Here is a 19635-nt window from a genome sequence, read left to right as displayed (position 1 = left end):
GCCACTGGACTTCAGTGACTCTGTAGGAGAGAGTGACACTGATAGCTTTGTGATACTTTGCCACAGTTAAACCCAATTCATGTATGAGTCAAGACATGAGACCATGATTTCATTGGTCTTCTTAGAAAATTAAGAAGCAACAACAATATGTGTATATAAAGATATATAAATATAGCATTATGTAATTAATGCATAAAATACTATAGTTATTTGCCTAATTTAAATCAGTATGTAAATACCTATTTCGTATATAATATATTATGTGTATATATACATATGTGTATGTATATGTATGTGTATATGTGTGTATGTGTATATATTTTTATATATGTGTGTATATGTATATATATGTATATATATGTGTATATATATTTTTTATGTATATCTATATATACACACACATACACTCAGTAGTAGTGTATATAGAGCTAGTCAGAGTCAGGAAGAAATTAGTTCTCTCATACTTTGGATATTGGCTGTGTGTGCCTGAGAAAGTCACAACTTCTTTTGAGTTCAGTTGCTCATCTGTAAAATGGGGAGAAATAGTTACATCTATCACAGCAGATTCTTATGTGAATCAAATTAAATAATGTATATAAATGTCTTTGCCTAACTTATATAATGTATATAAATGTTAGCTATGATCTACTGTCATATATGTGTTCTGATCCCCATGGGGGGAAAGATTGCCTACTCCATTAGTTCCTCACACCAATGATATCAGATATTTTTCCATATTTGTATATCGTGAAACATTATACATGCACATACATATTTTTGTTGTTCAGTAATTTCAGTCATGTCCAATTCTTTGTGACCCAATTTTGGAGTTTTTTGGCAAAGATATTAATGTTGTTTGCCATACCCCTCTCTAGCACATTTGACAGATGAGGAACTGAGACAAATAGGGTGAAATGACTTCCCCAGCATAATGCATCCAGGAAATGTCTGAAGCCAGATTTGAACTCATAAAGATGCGTCTTCCTGATTCCAAGCTCAGTGCTCTATCCACTGTACCACATAGTTGCCCTTATGTATGTATTTATACATGTATGTACATATATTTATGTAAATATATATGTATATGTCTGTGTGCATACATGTGTATACACATGCACGTGCATATACCCCATTATAATGATCAATAAAATGGTACAAATTATACAATGGTACTGAAGTTATTTTTCAAACTGATTTAGTAATCATAGCTAACAGTGCTTTAAATTCAACAAAGAGCTTTATATAAATTATACTATTTGACTGTAGTGTCCAGAACCAATCTGCTTCTGGGCCATCTCCAGTCATCGTGTTCTTTATCTTGCCACTGGACCCAGATGGCTCCAATGGAAAGAGTGAGGCTGGTGACTTTGCACAGCCCTCCCTCACTTAAATCCAATTCACTGCAAACCAAGACATCACTTCCCTGTTGCCATGACCCTCTTCGAAAATGAAGGACAAACAACAACCAATATTCTCTGAGTAACAGGGGCCTCACTAGGGACGCAAATGGCCACTTCGATTAAGCAATACAGCTCCTTCCTTTCTTTTTTTTCCTTCCCTTCCCTTCTGTTCCCTTCCCTCTCCCCTCCCCTTTCCCTTTTTCCCCTTTCCCTTTCCTATTCTTTTCCTTTACCTTTACCTTTCCCCTCTCTCCTTTTCCCTTTCTCTTTCCCTTTTTACTTGCAGGTGCTCTGCCCAAAGTAATATATTTACTTGTGGAAAACCCACAAATGTCATGGGATTTACATGCCAAATCTCTTCTAAGGAACACTCCTTAAACCCAAATAAATCTGTCTCTCATTTATTGGCCAACAATAGGTCTCAGTCCAGACCTTAGTCATTTTTTGACCACTTTATGGCTCAGAGTAGGCTTAAAGAGAAATTATTTCTATTTTGGCCAGAAACCATGAAGGTCTTCCCTCCCCCCATCTACTTATTTATTTGTTTGATTGACCATGTGAATTATTTTGGTCTGTTTGTTTGTTTGTTTGTTTGTTTGTTTGTTTGACTAGGTAAAAGAGACCTTTCATTGCCTCATTTCCTACCTAGCCTTAACCACTAAGTTAGCATAGTCTGAGGCAAACTGTGACTTGTGAAGGGCCTTAGTTTAAAAGGCCAAGATCTCCCACTGCAGTCAGGGCTATCTCCAGGCATTCTGACGTATATCTTGCCACTGGACCCAGATGGCTCTGGAGGAGAAAGTGAGGCTAGTGATTTTGCTCGGCCCTCCCTCACTTAAATACAATTCACTGCAAGTCATGACTTCACCAGGATGTCATGGTCCTGGAAAGACAAACAACAATCAGAACAGGTCTAGAATTCAGATGACATATTGTTGTTGTTCAATCATTTTAGTAGTGTTTGACTCATCATGAACCCATTTGGGGGTTTTCTTAGCAAAAGTAATGGAGTGGTTTGTCCTTTCCTTCTCGAGCTCATTTTGTCGATGAGGAAACTGAGGTAAATAGGGTTAAGTGATTTGCTTGGGATAACATGTCTAGTAACTGTCTGAAGCTAGATTTGAAGTCATAAAGAGTAGTCTTCCTGATTCCAAGTCCAGTGTTCTAACTACTAGGGCCATCTAGCTGTCCCCATATGATATATACTGGGTAAATAAAAATAACACATTGGATCATAGATTTGGAGCTAGACACTTAAAGATTTAAAAATCCAATACCTTCATTTACAGAGGAGGAAATGAGACCTGGAGTGGAGAAATTAAGTTGTCAAAAGGAGCATAGGTAAGTAAGCAGCAAAAGCAAGATTTGAATCCAATCCTCTAGACCCCATTCTTCTTTCCACTGTATCATGCTTAGACTTTCCTTTTGTTACTCACCAAGATTACAAATAAACCTCACAAAAATGATTGTCTGAATTCTTCAAAGGGGCCACGCTCTCATATTGAAGCTATAATTATACTTCTTTACTATATTACTCATCAAACACATTAAATGGGGGATGGGGGAAAGATGGGATTTTATAAAAATAAAAAGTGAACAAATTACAGCAGCAGACATTTTTACAAACACCTTTGCAATGCAAGTGACATTATGTTGATATTTAAGCACAAATTTAAAGAAAATAGCACTTTACAGCATAAATTTATTTGTACTAGAGTAGCCAAGCATCACATGACCTTGCATCTACCTCATAGGATATTCAGAAAGACCTGATTGTGACAGCTAGTTATAATAATAAAAAGGTTTTAAATGTAAGGTATAGCAATGTTCCAATCAGTGCCTAATCAGGGTTATGCTTTTCAAATTATATTGTGTCTGCTTTCACCTCCTGCCTATTATCTGCAATAAAAACAGAAGTGCTTAAGAAAATCCTTGATCTGTTCACATATATTTTTAATATGAATATGTCAGGCCAGTGGCAACAACAATATTAAGGAAATGACGGAATTCTTCCCCAGCTGGACATGTTAATTGAGAAGCCAAGTTTTAGAGGCAAAGTTCATGTGTGTGCAGATGGTGGGACAATGCTGGATGGCAGGCCTAGGTCAGTGTCAATCCCAAACCACACTTTAATGGCTCACTTCTCTGCTTTCTCAACGTCAGCTGGTCCCTCTGGGGTGTATATGTTGGGGAAGTCTGTCTCTGGATTTTTTTTCCTGCCCTTGACTCTGGTGTAGTAATTTCACATTGAGAAGATGTCGACATGTACTCTTCCCTCCTAGCCAAACCCTTCCCCCCAAAAAAGTTTCCCCTTTCTAGCTTGAGGGATGGCTAATTATAGTTCATTTCAAAAATAAAAATAAGAGCAAATAACAGCAACAAAAGCTCACTCCAAATATTTCAAAGGTTAAATGTTATAATAATATGACAATGAAAGGTTAGATTATGTTGATAAACTGTCTAAGATTGTAACTGGCCAATACCACCTTTTCTCTTCATGAAAACTGGGCATTTTATCCCTGGTTATTGTCCATTTTCTACATAGTACTTATAGATTCTCTTTAATATGATTTATGTATTATCCCCTACCTCACAAATATGATATTGCGTTACTAGCAGATTTCAATAGTTTCAGTTTCCTAAGTGATATAATTATTTATTATCTGTAATTAAAATTCAGAGTTTGGCTTGCAGGATGAGTATAGATGAAAAGCCTGTTTTAATGAAAAGAGCAACTGTGAGCTCTAAATTTCTTTATGAAGGAGATAACTTATGTAATCACTGGTAACCTTTCTCAAGAATATTATCTCACTATTTATAAAACAATGCCTTCTTTACTTTGGAAATTTTAATTTGCATATGAAAAAGACTTTTATTTATTGATGCTTTTGACTGATGTAAATTTTTCATTCAGGAAGCTCCCTTTGAATTTTTCATATACCATCTAATTTTCCTTTGAAGGTCTTATTTTATGATCCTTTAGAAAAAAACTGTGTCCATCTATATATGCATGTATATGCGCGTGTCCATATGAAATGTTATCTATATAACTAATCATGAAGTTTTAAAAAAAAAACTCAACTCACATAATAATTATTCATTTGGTAGTCTCTAGCAATTTCAAAGTTAAAAGACTCAAACCTTTTAAGCCACTAAAGCTGACTTTAACAAAGAGATTTTCTAGTCATTTTCATAACCTATCCATAAGCCTATTTCTATCCTTATTCTATGAGACTGATAAAATTGTTTGTTTGTTGATTAAATTCTTCTCTACTAAAATATAAATTATCAAAAGAAGATGGATTACATTTTTAAGCAAGCACAAAAAACTCTCCATCCAATGTAGTTCAAGAGGAAACTATTTTTTTGTTTTTTGCACATATTCCAACAGTTTTTGCCCTACACATATATTTATTTGAGATCCCAAAATACCTGTGATTTAATAGATGTGGCTACTTCCTCCTTCGATTCAAAATACAGTCAGTTCCACATGCCCTATGTTAAGGCTAAAATTCTAGCTATTCTGTCTAAAATATCTAATGAGTGGTTGCCAATAAATTATAAGCTTTAGCAAGAGTTAGACTTTTAAGCATTTATTAAGGAGAATAAGAATTTGGTAAAGAGAGAGAGAAAGGCCTACATTCATCTATCTATTAAAGGGAGAGAGCATTTCTATCTCTGCTCTCCCCCAGAGTCCACAGGAAAGAGCCCCAGTCAGAGTGCCAGGCTCCCCCTTCTTCCTCCCACAAGCAAACGTCACTTCCTGATGCCAAAGAAAAGACCCATGATCTTGCCCTCAGAGATGTTCACCTCATGGCTCAGCTTTTCTACAGTAAGTCTCTAGCAGGTGACATCATTCCAATCATTGCACCTATATCTTTAGGAAAGTATGTCTTCAGGAATTTGTACGTGAAATTTTCTTTGTTAAAATGTGTATTTAAAACTAAACTTTGAATTTTCAATTGTATTCTTATATATTGGTCTCATGAAAAAATGAAGGCTGCCACTGATGAAGACTTATTTAGACTAATACACAGTATCAGGAGTTTATTCTTTCTGTTTAATTGTGGGACAACCTACAGACCATAAATTCTTATAGACCAGTTATTTTCCTTGTTACCTACCACCACTTGACTCTTCGAATAATTTCTCTCACTTTTGAAGTTATCATATTATACCTTAGGTTTTCAGAATACTTTCGTCACAGCAACCAGAGAGGAAACAACCTTAGTCAATGTTTTGCAATGGTCACACAGCTAATTAGTGTCTGGAACTACTGCGAAGTACTCCTCATAAAATGTATTTTTATGTAAAACTTAAACAGAATTGAGCCATCTAACATATATTATGGATTGTTGAAATTAAAACATTATTCTACCCATATAAAAATTCATCATCAAGTTGCTCTGACTTACGGCATTAAAATGTCCTATTGTGTTATCTAATAAGACCTATGTATCTTTTCTCTTCTTTTTTGTTTTTAGTGAAATAAATTAATGAAGCTAATTAATGTTGTTTGGGAGCACTAAAATCCCATTTTTATATCAGTTCAAAATAATGTTGCTATTTTTAGTGCAGGTCTAAATGACTACATCCAAATCAGTAACTGCTAATAGTATTAGTATTTCTGCTTCCATAGTAAAAAGAATCATGACTCTCCACAGGAAAACATTTTTAATTCTTTATTTATTAAGCACATACTATGTGCCAGGCACTATACTTGGTCAGAAGTTGCAAAGACACAAATAAAAATGTCCCTGCCTTCAAGCTGCTTACAATCCTCTTTCAGGGATAGATTTGCATAGACAAGTAAATTGAAGGATATTTGAAAGGAAAGAACACTGAGCAGCTTCACAAATAAGGAAACAATCCACTCCTTAGGAGCCATAGCAAAGTAGAGTATTCTCATGAGGTACAATTGTGCCATAATTGTTTAAACTCCAATATATTATTGAATTAAACAAGGAAATATTGAGTCAGAATATGTTATATAAAAATAATTCCCCATATAATTATATGCCTTACATTAATTTAGACTTTTGTTAAAAGAATAATATGTGTGCATATATTATACGTTTAGAAATACATTGCATATTAGTACATAATACAAGGTAATATATGCAATATGTTAAGGTATAGTACATATCCACACGTATCCATGTTTATACATATTTTCATATATATTCCAACTTTTGGAAACATGTTTTTAAGCGGAGCTCCTACTTAACATGAGACTAACCAAAGCTAAAAATTAAACATTTATTTTATAGATATACAAATTCAAAGTACAAGAAGTATGTTGAGAAAGATTCTAGATAAGATGTTTTATTTGAAAATAGTTCAAATTAATTTTATTCAAATAACCATGTATAATGGTAAATAAAAACACTAAATCACCTAAAATCTGGAGTACTTATCAACATATAACATGGACTCCTATTTTGTTATTGTACATCAATTATATAAAAATATTCTGTTTTTCACATTACTTGATATTTCATTTGGTCGTTGGGCATATTAGATCTCTAATTATGTGCATCTATAAAATAGGAACTGAGATTTAAAATACATTCACTTGGATAAACAAACTATGAATTAAAGACATGTAAAAAGTCCACAAAACCATACGAAACCTGGGATTAGGCATGTGGTAAAGAAAATGAAATTTTCTAAAAGGCTATTTCAATATTCGTTTAAGTATCACTTTTACCTCAATGTTTTAGCTAATGTTTTATCATAATAAATAATTTGTCAGCCTTTGTTTTACAAAAATATTAGTTCATGTATTACCCAAGATTAATTTTTTACTTGAAAAAATTAAAAGTTATTGAAATCTAAAAGTTCATAGGATTTCACTGTATTTTAAATGATTCACTTTTGTAGAAAATACAGAATTATGTTTTCATATTTTAGTGTAATACTATGGGAGGTAAAGAAAAGAACATATCAACATATTCAGAAGAGCTACAATCCACAACTGGCATCATAATTTTCATTGTTGGTTTTGTTATGTATATAATCAGAGTTATTTTCATTGTAAAATTTAGATGAATTTTCTATATCCTTCAGAAAAGAAAAAAGGGGGGGAGGTCCTATAAACTTCACTGCTTCTTTTTATTCATTTTTTATATCACCTGTATTAATTTTTTTTTCTTTTACATTGCTATCACCAGGAAGTCTGAGACCTTCAGGGATTAATTTTAGACCTGACTCTTTTTATAAAAGAATATAAATTTTACTTCACTATTGTCAGATTTAACATGAGTAAGTGAAGCTCCAATGTCTCTACTAACAATTCATTTTCCCAGTCAACTAGGTTAACATTGATTCACCATATACACAGCATGTTAAAGAATTTGTTTTGCCTGTGGTCAGTAGCAATACAATAATTTACTGGAAATAATTTACTGGAAGCAAAGCCCACAGCTTTGTTCTGTACTTTGCATTATTATTACTACAGCTTATTTATATGAAATTATGGTAGCTCTTCAGGTTCAGAGTCTTGGGCCAGAGACCTAAGCAGGTGTTTGCTTAATAATTTGGTCAAAGATCAGTGAGTTAAAGGTTAGGCCAGGGGAGAGTGAGAATAGAAGGGTCAGAGCACTTGCAGGAGGGGGTTGAGACTTGATCTTCTCAAGTCTGGAACGGTCGAACCTCAAGGTCACCCATTAGTGATCCCGCTTTAACGGACTGTGAGATGTCAACAATAAATTCACCATGCCAGAACCTTTAACCCTATTAATGCTGTGAATTCTGGAAGCCAAGGCAAAAGATCCACAAGGAACACACCCATGAAAAATTATTCACCTAATTGTCTGAGATGAGAAGTTTGCATCTGCTAAAATACCTCACTAAGAAAAAGAGCAGGGTCACTTGTTCAAACTCAATGTTCAAACAGTATTGTGCAAGAGTCTGATACTAAGGCATTCCTTAAATACTATTTCTGAATTGTCATAATTTCATTGTTATGTATATGTAGCTGAGAAATGGCTAATCTTTAATATAATATCTTTGTCCATTCACAGCTACTTGGAGATAATACACAAAGGAAATTACGGTTAACATGTGACATTAAAAAAAATCATTCTTAGTAAAAAGTGAATCATAACACAAGGCATATCAACAAGAGTTCTGAGAAAAATCTAATGTTTATGGTTCTTCATGTATGCATTTTTAATATTTCAGTGATCATAATTAGTTTGTGATCTAATTTGCTGCTAAGGCCTCAACATAATGTCAAATGCATCATACCAGTGAATAGTACTGCTGAACATTACTTAAACAAGAGATATATCTTCATATAAAGAAAGTATTACAGGAACAATAATTTCTAATATACATTTATGTGCTAATAGCTGTGTCCATATTCATATGGATAAGATTTTGTGTTTTTCAAATATGTCAACATTTGCTTTCACTAAACATATATATATATATATACATACACACACACACGTGTGTGTGTGTGTGTGTGTGTGTGTGTGTGTATTTCTTGTTATATTTCGTATTTTTCATAAGAGTCCTTTCTGGACATGGTCCCTTTTCCCCCAAGTCTTTCCTTGAATTGAACTCATTTGAAAATATTTTTAAAGTTAAACTAAAAAGAGTTACTCTGTCTGACAATATCTGCTGCATTCTTCCCCTCTTCTCCCCTACCTCATTGCCAAGAAGAGAAAAGCATGTATCATTATCAGTTCTCAGGGATAAAGGATCAATTTGCTTTCTGAAAGCTATCTACCACCTCACCAATAATGTCTTCAAACCAACTGAAAATTGACTTCTTTTTTGCATCATTTTTTGGGGAGGAAGTCAACTCTAAGCAGGTTCCTATACTTAGGGAGAACTTTTTTCCCATAGATGTAATACATTAATGACATTGGATAAGAATTTACTAAATTACTTCTACTAAGGAACATATGCATATATACTAGATTCACTAACATTTAAATTGGAAATTTCCTCAGCAATTGACATTTGCATCCTAAATTTTTGAAATACAAAAACTTAACTGATTCAAGTACTTGATTATTCAGAAAGTGTATTATCTGTGTGGAACTTTAGACATACATTTGAAAATTTGAGCTGCAGGCTTTTCCAAAAATTCTCCCCTCCTAGCTCTAGTATAAACACTCCAGCATAGAATTAAAAAAGTAGCGTGGAGAAAATTAAGAGAAAAAATCACTTAGCTATAGCCAGTGGACTCAACATCCTCAAAGACCACTGGCTACTAGAATTGAATAATGATATTTATACAACCATTTTGTAAACTAGAAAAAGTGTGCATAAGGGTTTTAGTCATACACAGAGGTAACAGAGATATAGTGGTTTTTAATCATATTACTGCCCAAAAACTTATGGAAAAGACCTTCTCCTCCTTATAGAATAAATTAATGGAAAGGTTTCCCAAAAAATTTCTGATCAACCTTTCCTATGCATTAGGGAATATATATATATATATATATTTTAGTGAGGCAGTTGGGGTTAAGTGACTTGCCCAGGGTCACACAGCTAGTAAGTGTTAAGTGTCTGAGGCCGGATATGAACTCAGGTACCCCTGACTCCAGAGTTGTACTCCTGACTCCAGAGTCGGTGCTCTATCCACTGCACCACCTAGCTGCCCTGGAATAGATTTAATATCATTAAGATAGTTATGAAAAGTAAAACAAGGCATTTACAATATTGAATATCATTTTTCTCCACTATTAGTGTACTATAAATGTGTGTGTTGGTGGTATTTGTATGTATGATTCTTTTTAACACAAAAGTGGTCCTATATTGATAGTATTCTAAAGAACAGTAGACACCTAATAAATGCTTTTACATTGTAGGTATTTAAAATGTTTGTTCAAAAAGAATGAACTTAAATTAAACTCAAATCAAATACTAAAAATGATCCATAAAAGGAAGAAAGTCAGATTCTGGGAAATGAAAAGCAATTGAAGGTCCCAAAGACGAGAAAACACAATATACTAACACTCCTCACAGAAGACACAATATTACTAGACCAGAATTTCATATACATTGTTATATATGGGCACTGTATCAGTTGGGTTTTTTATTAATTGATATTCATTGTCATGTTAATGGTTTTAGTCCACCAGGGAGAGTTTTCTTTCTAATTTTCCACAAATGACTGCAATGTAAAAGCATACTCTATCAATAAAAATCAGGGTGTCCCCAAAGTCTTAAATTTTAATAGCTTAGGGCAGCTAGGTGGCACAGTAGATAAAGCACCAGCCCTATATTCAGAAGGCCCTGAGTTCAAATCCAGCCTCAGAAACTTGACACTTACTAGCTGTGTGACCCTGGGCAAGTCACTTAACCCCACTGCCCTGCCCCCCCAAAAAATTAATAGCTTAAATAGACTTTTGTTTGGGTTTTTTTTAGGCAATGGGGGTTAAGTGATTTGCCCAGGGTCACACAGCTAGTAAGTGTCAAGTGTCTGAGGCCGGATTTGAACTCAGGTACTCCTGAATCCAGGGCCAGTGCTTTAACCACTGCGCCATCTAGCTGCCTCCTTAAATAGACTTTTACATGACCTACATACATATTCACACACACACATAATAAAACTGAATCAAATAATAAAACTATATATGTAAATACATATGCATATTAAAATGATGGATTAAATTAATGTAAAATCAACTATGAACTTACTACCAATAGAGCAATAAAGTCATGTGTGGTTAATTAATACCATCCAGCTTTTAAAACTTAACTGAGAATCTAATACTTTCCTTTTTTATAATTACATGTTTTTTGTTTTTTTTTCCCAGCCCACTCCATCTTGCTTGAGCAAAAAAGTTGTTAAAAAAGTTTTGGGATATGCCCAGAAGTCCTAAGGTGGAAAGAGTTTAGGTTGGACTGGCCAATTACTCTCCATTCTTGTGGCTAATGCTATGGCATTCTGATCACCCATTGTCTCAGGAGCAGAGACCTGAAAAAGAGTCAAGATCCAGGGCAGGACAGAAAGGAGCCAGTAATGCCTGGAGACAGTCATACCATCTTCAAAGCCAATTTTACTACCTACCAAAGGAAGAGGTTTCATAACCTCAGGAGGAAAAAGCATAGAAATGTTGTTCTCTCAGTAAACCATCTACATTTTAAAAGTTTAATTTTGCTGGAGTGAGCCCAACACACACACACACACACACACACACACACACACACACACACACACGCACGCACACACATATATACACATATACACTCATGCATACATGTGTGTGTGAATATGGGTATGCATATGTATATATATAAATATGTATATGTGCACATTATACACATATGTAAATATACATATACAGTTATATACACATATAATATTTCATTACCTGGAAATTTTAGAGTATCATGTCATACAAATAATACAGATATAGTATCTTTATAGCATCTTTGGGAATGGGAGTATATTTTTATGTTTAATTCAGATATATTTTTAATGATACTTAATCAATTCTGGAACATATTAAGGGAAGAAACAGACCCCTTTGTAGTTATGGTTCTGAGAGATAAGATTTGTCCCATGAGTATTGTTTCTGGCTTTCAAAAATTAGGAGACAATTGTTATCTCATAGGAGACCAAGGTACCAAGTATAATGAACCTGCACATAATCTCGAAAACACCATAAATATCTGTGATGCTCTAGGAACCAAGAACAATTTGAGAGTATTACAACTTGGTTAGGAAATACAAAAGTTTGATGTTATTGGAATAGGACAAGTTCCAGAATAGTTATATCCTTATTTTCATTTTAATTCCTTCAGATCGGGCAAGGAGGGGGGAGGGAGGGAGTACCTGATCTAGATACTTAGTGAGAAAGAGAATTTTTAAATCCTTCTCATGTGAAGATTTGGAATTAGAGCAGATGACTGTGGGACTTAAATGACCAAGAGGTCCCCAGAAAAGTGTGAGGAGCATTGCCTTCTTTGAATCTGTCCCTTAGGGAACATTTTTACATGTGGTTGGAAGGGGATGCATGACAAAAATAAATAAACATGAAGAAAAAAAAATTAAATTTGACCCTGATGAAAATGTTGACAGACATTCCAAGAAGAAGCCAGAACACTGTAGATCAATTAAAAATAGTTACAATTGTGATGTTTGAGTGGATTTAGATCTTCTTCCAAACTGTCTGCCTGTTTGTTGTGCCTACTGTGAAGGATGCTGTGTGCACCTGGTTATTTTGCTCTCATTACACAATAGGATATTTTTGGTTTGCATCGTTATTCCTAGCAAATGAAGTTCTTATTTTTATCAAGCAAACAGAAGAAAATTTGTAAATGATGCCGTACAATGAGAATACATACAAAAGATTGGAGGAAATTATGACAACAAATTATGAAAACAATTTATGGATTCTTGAGCAATTTTTTTCTGGAAAAAAAAAAGATTGTACATATAATACATTCAAATTTCAGTAATGTGGCTATTGGTTCCTTTGCAGGCTTCTACAGCTTTTAAGAAACTATTTATTCCCGCCCCCCCCAAGAAAATAACTAACATTTGACAGGGGAAAAAACATAATATTTTCTTATCCATAAATTAGGGTGGGGGAGAAACAAAGCTACTTTAAAGACTGAGAGCCAAAGAAAATAAGCATATTCAGGAATAAATTATTCATTTTGTTCATTTTGGATCAATATTTATAGACATTCTTGGTTTTTATACAGCTTAGGAGATTCTTTTAAATGTCATAATTTCCTCCTCAAAACCAATGTCAGATACACAGTTTAGGGATCACATTAAATGCACACAAGCACTAGAGACACATACCCCACATTTTACCCATCTTTCAGCTACTGTGCTGGCTGCTGCACTGTATGCAGGCTCCCTTTACTGCTCTGCCAAAACGCCCCAGAGCTGACATACTATGTCTTGCCAAATGAATGTATTTTACATAATATTTTTTTTAATTAAGCTAGTCTTTTTTTTTTTTTTGGTGAGGCAATTGGGGTTAAGTGACCTGCCCAGGGTCACAGAGCTAGTAAGTGTCAAGTGTCTGAAGCACGACTTGAACTCAGGTCCTCCTGAATCCAGGGCTAGTGCTTTCTCCACTGCGCCACCTAGCTGTGCCTCAGCTAGTCTTTTTGTATGTAAACATGTACTATGGTTCTCGAGTTGAGAAAAGGGGAGGAAAGGTTAACACTTTCCCATGCGACATTGGAATTGGGATTCCTGGAAAGGTATAGAGTGTTATCATCATTGCCTCTACACAGACTTCCATGACTTGGGAGAATTTCTACTAGTATATCCTATATCTAGGCATCTGAATATTCAGCAGTACTTAACAATGTACTATTAGAATAATTAAAAAATAAGTTAATCTCTGATGCTGCAAAATTTTGGCTTAAAAATCAGCACCTAGGGGGCAGCTAGATGGCGAAGTGGATAGAGCACTGGCCTTGGAGTCAGGAGTACCTGAGTTCAAATCTGGCCTCAGACACTTAACACACTTACTAACTGTATGACCCTGGGCAAGTCACTTAACCCCAATTGCCTCACTCTAAAAAAAAAAAAAAATCAGCACCTAGAACAGTTCTCAAATTGTAGCCAAAGTATTGGACATTTGCATTCAATTCCCAGGCCTGCCAGCAACGAGTTTGGAGTAAATCACATCACCTCACCTCTATGCATTTCACTTTCCTTCTCCTAAAAAATGATGGAGCTAAATTAAACAATCTCCAAGGTACCTTCCAACTGTAACATTCGTTAATTTTGAAGCACTAGTTCAGTTGTTATTGTGTTCCTATGAAAAAACCCTGCCCCCGATGAATATCCAGATGGGTTTGGGGTTTCTTATGCTTGTTTTTGTTGTTGTTGTTGTTTTAACTATTCATCAAAAAAACTTTTGAATTAGAAAAGTTCAACCAGGAAATTAATCTACAAATTTCAGAAGTAACAGGAATTCAATTTATTTTAATCCTCTGGTACTCTGAAAATATATTGAAAATTTAGATCCAATGAAATAATAACACTTTCACTAAATATATGTAGAAACAAATAAAATTTCTAAACATTAAGTATAGTAAAATTTATCATGCTCAGGTATATGATAAATGCCTCAAAAATTCATCAATCTGAAGATTAAGTTCTATGTTTTTTGGTTTTTCTTCATTGTATATCACTAATGTGCACTTAAAAAAAAAACTTTGCATTTACAAAAGGCTAATAAAACTCCTGTGTTTATATAATGCTTTACAACTTAAAAAACACTTTTCTCAAAATAACCACAATAATTTACAGATGTTGACACTGAGTACCAGAGAAGTGACATACCCGTGGTCACATGGCTAGTAAGTGAAAGAGCCAAATACTGAAACAACAGGTTTTTGGACTCCAACTTCTGATTCATATATCACATTGGCCAAAAGAGGGGAAAAAGGGTTGAAACTGACCTATGCAAATATAAATCAAGCTATGGTCAGTGCACTCTTGAGTTCCAATTGCCCCATCATAATCCCTGTAAGAATCAGTGAAATTGTCATTCCACCCAAGCAGTATGTAATTCAGAGCTAGTTACACTCGGTGGAGTTCTATGTAATATAAAAGTTGCTTTAGCTGGCAGAATCCTTTAGTACCCTTCAGGTTGAAAGGTGTTACATCAGTGTGAGCTATCATTAATATCAAATATTACCTGAATACAAAAAGGCATATATGCAAAGCTGTGATACATATCAAAACAGTTCTAACAGCCCTTCTAGAAAATGACTGATGGTAATCAACACATAGATTTTTTTTCTGAGTACAGTACAGAAATAGCCTATAGTAAAGGATAAATAGTTTCAGATCCTTTTTGTTTTCTAATACACCAAACACATCATTTTATTTCAACTGTATTTTTTTTCTTTTCTTGATCAAAAGAACACTAACTTGAGGTCAGTGCAAAGAAAATCCCTCTCTATTTATATTTGAACTCCCCCATGCCTCCATAGCATTGCAGGGCACTGATGCAGCACAGGATCTTGCTATAAGCCCACATCTGTTTTCTCAGACTCTCCCTACAAGACTCCAGGACCACAGTGACTTTCTGCATCAATGGTTCCATCTTTTGGGCATAAAGATTGATTTTCTTCATGTTTGCATATGAAATCCAAAATGTGTACACCTTTCCCTATTGCCCTGAAATATACAGTACAACCCACAGTACCAGGTTGAATAGGTTGCCCAGAGGGAGTGATTCCACTGATACAGTGCATCTGACCAGGTTTTGTGCTCTATATACCAGTGAATACAAGACTAGGCAACCCATGTTCTTATAACAGCACCATGTTTAAGATGCCTTTAGGTGAATATTGTTGAATGTTCCTTGGATCCTACATACAATTCAATACCAAATAAATGTATATGTGGAAGTTCACTATTGAATTCTCAAATTGACCTTAAAATTACATATTAATCCAGAGTTATGGTAATGGTGGAAAGATTTTTAAATTGGCTGTTAAAGTTTATATAGCCATGAGTGTATGTATGCATATGTTTATGTATATACATGCACAATTTCACTCTCATAATATTTTACATACCAATTTTCAACACCTGGATAACAACACAAAAAATGGATGCCTTCCTATTTTATTTTAATTTGTTTGCATGCATCAGAGGTATTTATATCCATTTGTTGTATTCTTGATGACGTTAGAGACTTGTTTGGGTTTTTAACTGGTAATTAGGAAAAACATCTGATGAAGAGCAAGAATATGTGTATGTCAAAAAACATATTTTTATGTCATTAACTAACCATTTTCCAATGGGGAAACACAATTTTATACTCAGTGGAAATTTGGACATTGGAGAAGACAAAAGCATAGTATAAGTACATGTTAGAAGAAAGTGATAATATTCCATTAAGTATTATGGACTTGTACCAAATTATTTTTTAAGTGGCCAAAGGTAGCCCTATTTAATGAAGAATGCCAGAAATGCTGATAGTCTCTTTTAATAGCATTGAACTAACCATTAGAGTGACTAAGTAATAAGCTTTGCCATAATTAGATAATAAAGATCTGGCACTCTCTAAGTGAATTAAATAAATAAATATTAGAAATTAAGGCTGCTGATTGCCCAAATCATTCTAATAACAATTTAATTTTACTGCTAACATTTTTATTGGTAGGTGAACTTATTATTACCTCCTTTCCATCCTGCTGCTAATAAATATTTGTGGAGAAAATTGGGGGAAAAAACACTGTATTTAAAAGGGAGAGGGAAAACAATATATGTTCACCCAATCTGCCTAATAAATTTTATTGTTCAAAAATAATTGATTCAGAAATTTGAAATTTGTTGTTTTGAACTTTAACTAATGAGAGGAGAACTACTGAAATGTGTTGGCTGTTGCATAATGCCAGATAGGGCACAGATTAAGTTAGAAAAAATGTCTTTTTCTAACAGACAAACACTCAGAGTGGCATGTCATCTCTCATATACTTTCTATAATTCTGCATAATTTCACATTCTCTCCTATGTATAAGGTATTTTTGTTTGTTTGGTGTTTTTTTAATAATCCTTAGCAAGAAGGTCAGCTTGGATTCGCTTATATATTTCTAAAACAATAGTTGAGATAAGGGAGAAAGCAAACATCCTGAGATGATACAGGAAATAAGTTTACTATGTATAGAAATTTAAAAGTCTATTTCTTTCAGGGTGAACCATTATTGTAGTGACATACATAACTTTATAAACAGGCAAATTCACGGATCTGAGTTCTAATTTGTTCTAAATCATTAAAAAAGCAATTAACAGATACAACATTCATCCATTATATTCAGGGTTCTTCTGTACTGTCATTAGCAAAAAGAAAATAATCACAAATAATATTGTCTTAATAAAACTAATATTTGAAGAAAGAAAAAGGCAGCTTCAAGTCATATATGTCAAATATTAGTAGTTCTTTTGAGGAGGCATTTCCCATGACACTTTACCCCCTACAGCTGGCAATAAGGTGCAGAGCAAAAGAAATTAAGATGATAGTGTGTTGACAGGAGCAAGTAGACTCCAGTTTTCATCCCTGCAGACAACAGAAATGACATCACGTCTCTTCAACCTGACACATTAATGAATTGAGCAACACCTGAACTTTTCTGGGAAGGAGAACCTTTGACATCAGCAAGTTATTTGGTGTCAGTAATAATAGGATTCTGTATCATAGCCCACTCTATATTTGATGGCAGAATTACCTTTTGGGCCCTAACAAGTTGACAGGGGTTCATTTTGCTTCCTCTTTTAATGACATATTCTTTGCAGGTGAACCGTGGATGTAATGACTTCCTTTTTTGTCTTTGAGGACGCCTAAATGTCATTAGGAGACCCAAGACGTCTCAATCTGGCTTCATGCAATCGGGGAAGCAAAGGGTTTTTAAAGGTGAAATTGATCTTGCTAATGAAGAAGTATCACTCTTCATGGGGGCATAAAGCTTGTTAGTTCGAGTTAGGTGAATGTCACAGGTTAGAGTTCAAGCATAATATAAGATTGTGACTAAAGATTTTATCTTTTTATTTATTGTGTGTGTTTTTGCAGGGAGGAGGAAGCTCAGACAATTGAGATTGAGAAATAAAAATAAGCAAGATAAAACAAGCTCAATTTCAATATGAGAGAATGATTCAGGAAGCAAAGTAATGAACTCTCCTCTTCAAATGTTTGAAACTTGAGGGTCAAAAATATAAAAAAGTTCAAATATGTCATTTAGAACAGTAAAGACATACTGTAAATACAGATTGCCTATTCAGAGAGTCCAGAGTCCCATTCAAATAAATTTCCCAATTTCTACAGAGCTCAATCAATTCTTTACATTTATTTTATTTTGCTTCTCCTATAAATGTTACTCAGTGACTCATAGTTCTCTTTGTCTAATTTTTCTTCTTTTGTACTTTTAAAAATTCCAAGAAGCCTAACACCATCATGTTTGATATTAATATGTGCACTGGTAAGTCCAAGGGAAAAAAATCCTTACTAAATTTCAAAAGTTGGCATCATTGAAATAATTTCCTACATGTTTAAATCATTCTAAATTTTCCACATTTAGTCTTTTTTTCTGATGTGACTTCTGGTCATTTATAATTTGGCAGAACTTAAGGATGCTTTACATATGTTCAATGCATGAATGGAAAACCTCTTCACCTAATAATATAGGGTCCATTGTATGGGAAAAAAACAAAAACATACTCAACAAAATCAGACTCAAATGCCTTTTTGGCAAAGGCAATGAATGTGAAGGAGGAAAAGTTTTAGGTAACAGCCCAAAATCATGCTCAATTTTTAAAAAGTCTGCATTAGCATTAAACTTTAAATTATTAAATTAATTTTAAAATCAAAATTTTCTGAGTAAATAATTAAGTGACTCCATTTGGTTCATGACAGTATTGATCATTTTTTTCTGCTTAAAAAAACATGCAAATATAATTGCTCCAGACAAAACTTTCCACAAAAGTTGTGTACATTTGTGCACATGGAACAGGCCTTTAGAGTGAGTGCTTTCTTGACAAAATGTTTCTTACAATATTTTATTCTCCTGGCCAGAATTTGCATTATTATTAATTTTTAAGTTTAGCCTATTACCTTTCATTGAAATAAAATTATTTGTTAAAAGGTGAGAAGGATTTCTCAATTAAAACATTTATGTGAGTCATGGCCTCTATGTCATTTTCAGGAAAACAAGCAATTACATTTGGATATAACAGGTAGAATAATGACTTTTTCACCTGTCAACTGCCAGCTTAAATTCCCACACATGTAGGCCAATTCTGTTTCATCCACTCTTTGAATTTCAGCTGCTTTGCTTTTCAATGCCTGTCCTTTGCTGGTGTCCTCTTTGTGTCTGAAACGCTCACACTGGGTTCTGCCTCTTTGGTGCTGGGCTTTCTTTTCACAGTGACATTTCAACATAAACAGTCAATATTCATTACCTCAAAGGAGACTTCCCTCCTATTGCTGACCAATTAAATACCAGCTGAGCTAGGCAGACAAAGGTAAAAAAGCTGTAACACAAGACCGTCTTAGAGCATACTTTCTCCTTCCTTAAAGGGAGAAAAATTGTAATCAAAACAAAGAACTGGGGATTTGGGCGGGGGTGGGGGGGTGGTGGCGGGGAGGAAAACAGGAGAATATCCGTATCCAAGAGATACAATTCCTCTGGATATTATGCTTCTCTATCTTTTCATCTCACATACTCCATAGTGGATTTTAAATAGCTCACCGCCAGGCATTTTTAAGGTTTCACCTAGAAGGACAAT

The 19635-nt window shown here is 34.3% G+C and overlaps 1 pseudogene; it reads right to left on the bottom strand.

Annotated features, from left to right (window-relative positions):
* The window catches only part of LOC122738399, a 125425-nt pseudogene extending 106137 nt beyond the window's left edge, over positions 1-19288 (bottom strand).
* Positions 19289-19635: the final 347 nt, after the last annotated feature.

The sequence above is a fragment of the Dromiciops gliroides genome, chromosome 2 (genome assembly GCF_019393635.1).
Source record: "Dromiciops gliroides isolate mDroGli1 chromosome 2, mDroGli1.pri, whole genome shotgun sequence".
NCBI lineage: Eukaryota > Metazoa > Chordata > Mammalia > Microbiotheria > Microbiotheriidae > Dromiciops > Dromiciops gliroides.
The sequence above is the reverse complement of the archived record's forward strand: the minus strand, read 5'-3'. Positions and strand labels throughout refer to the sequence as shown.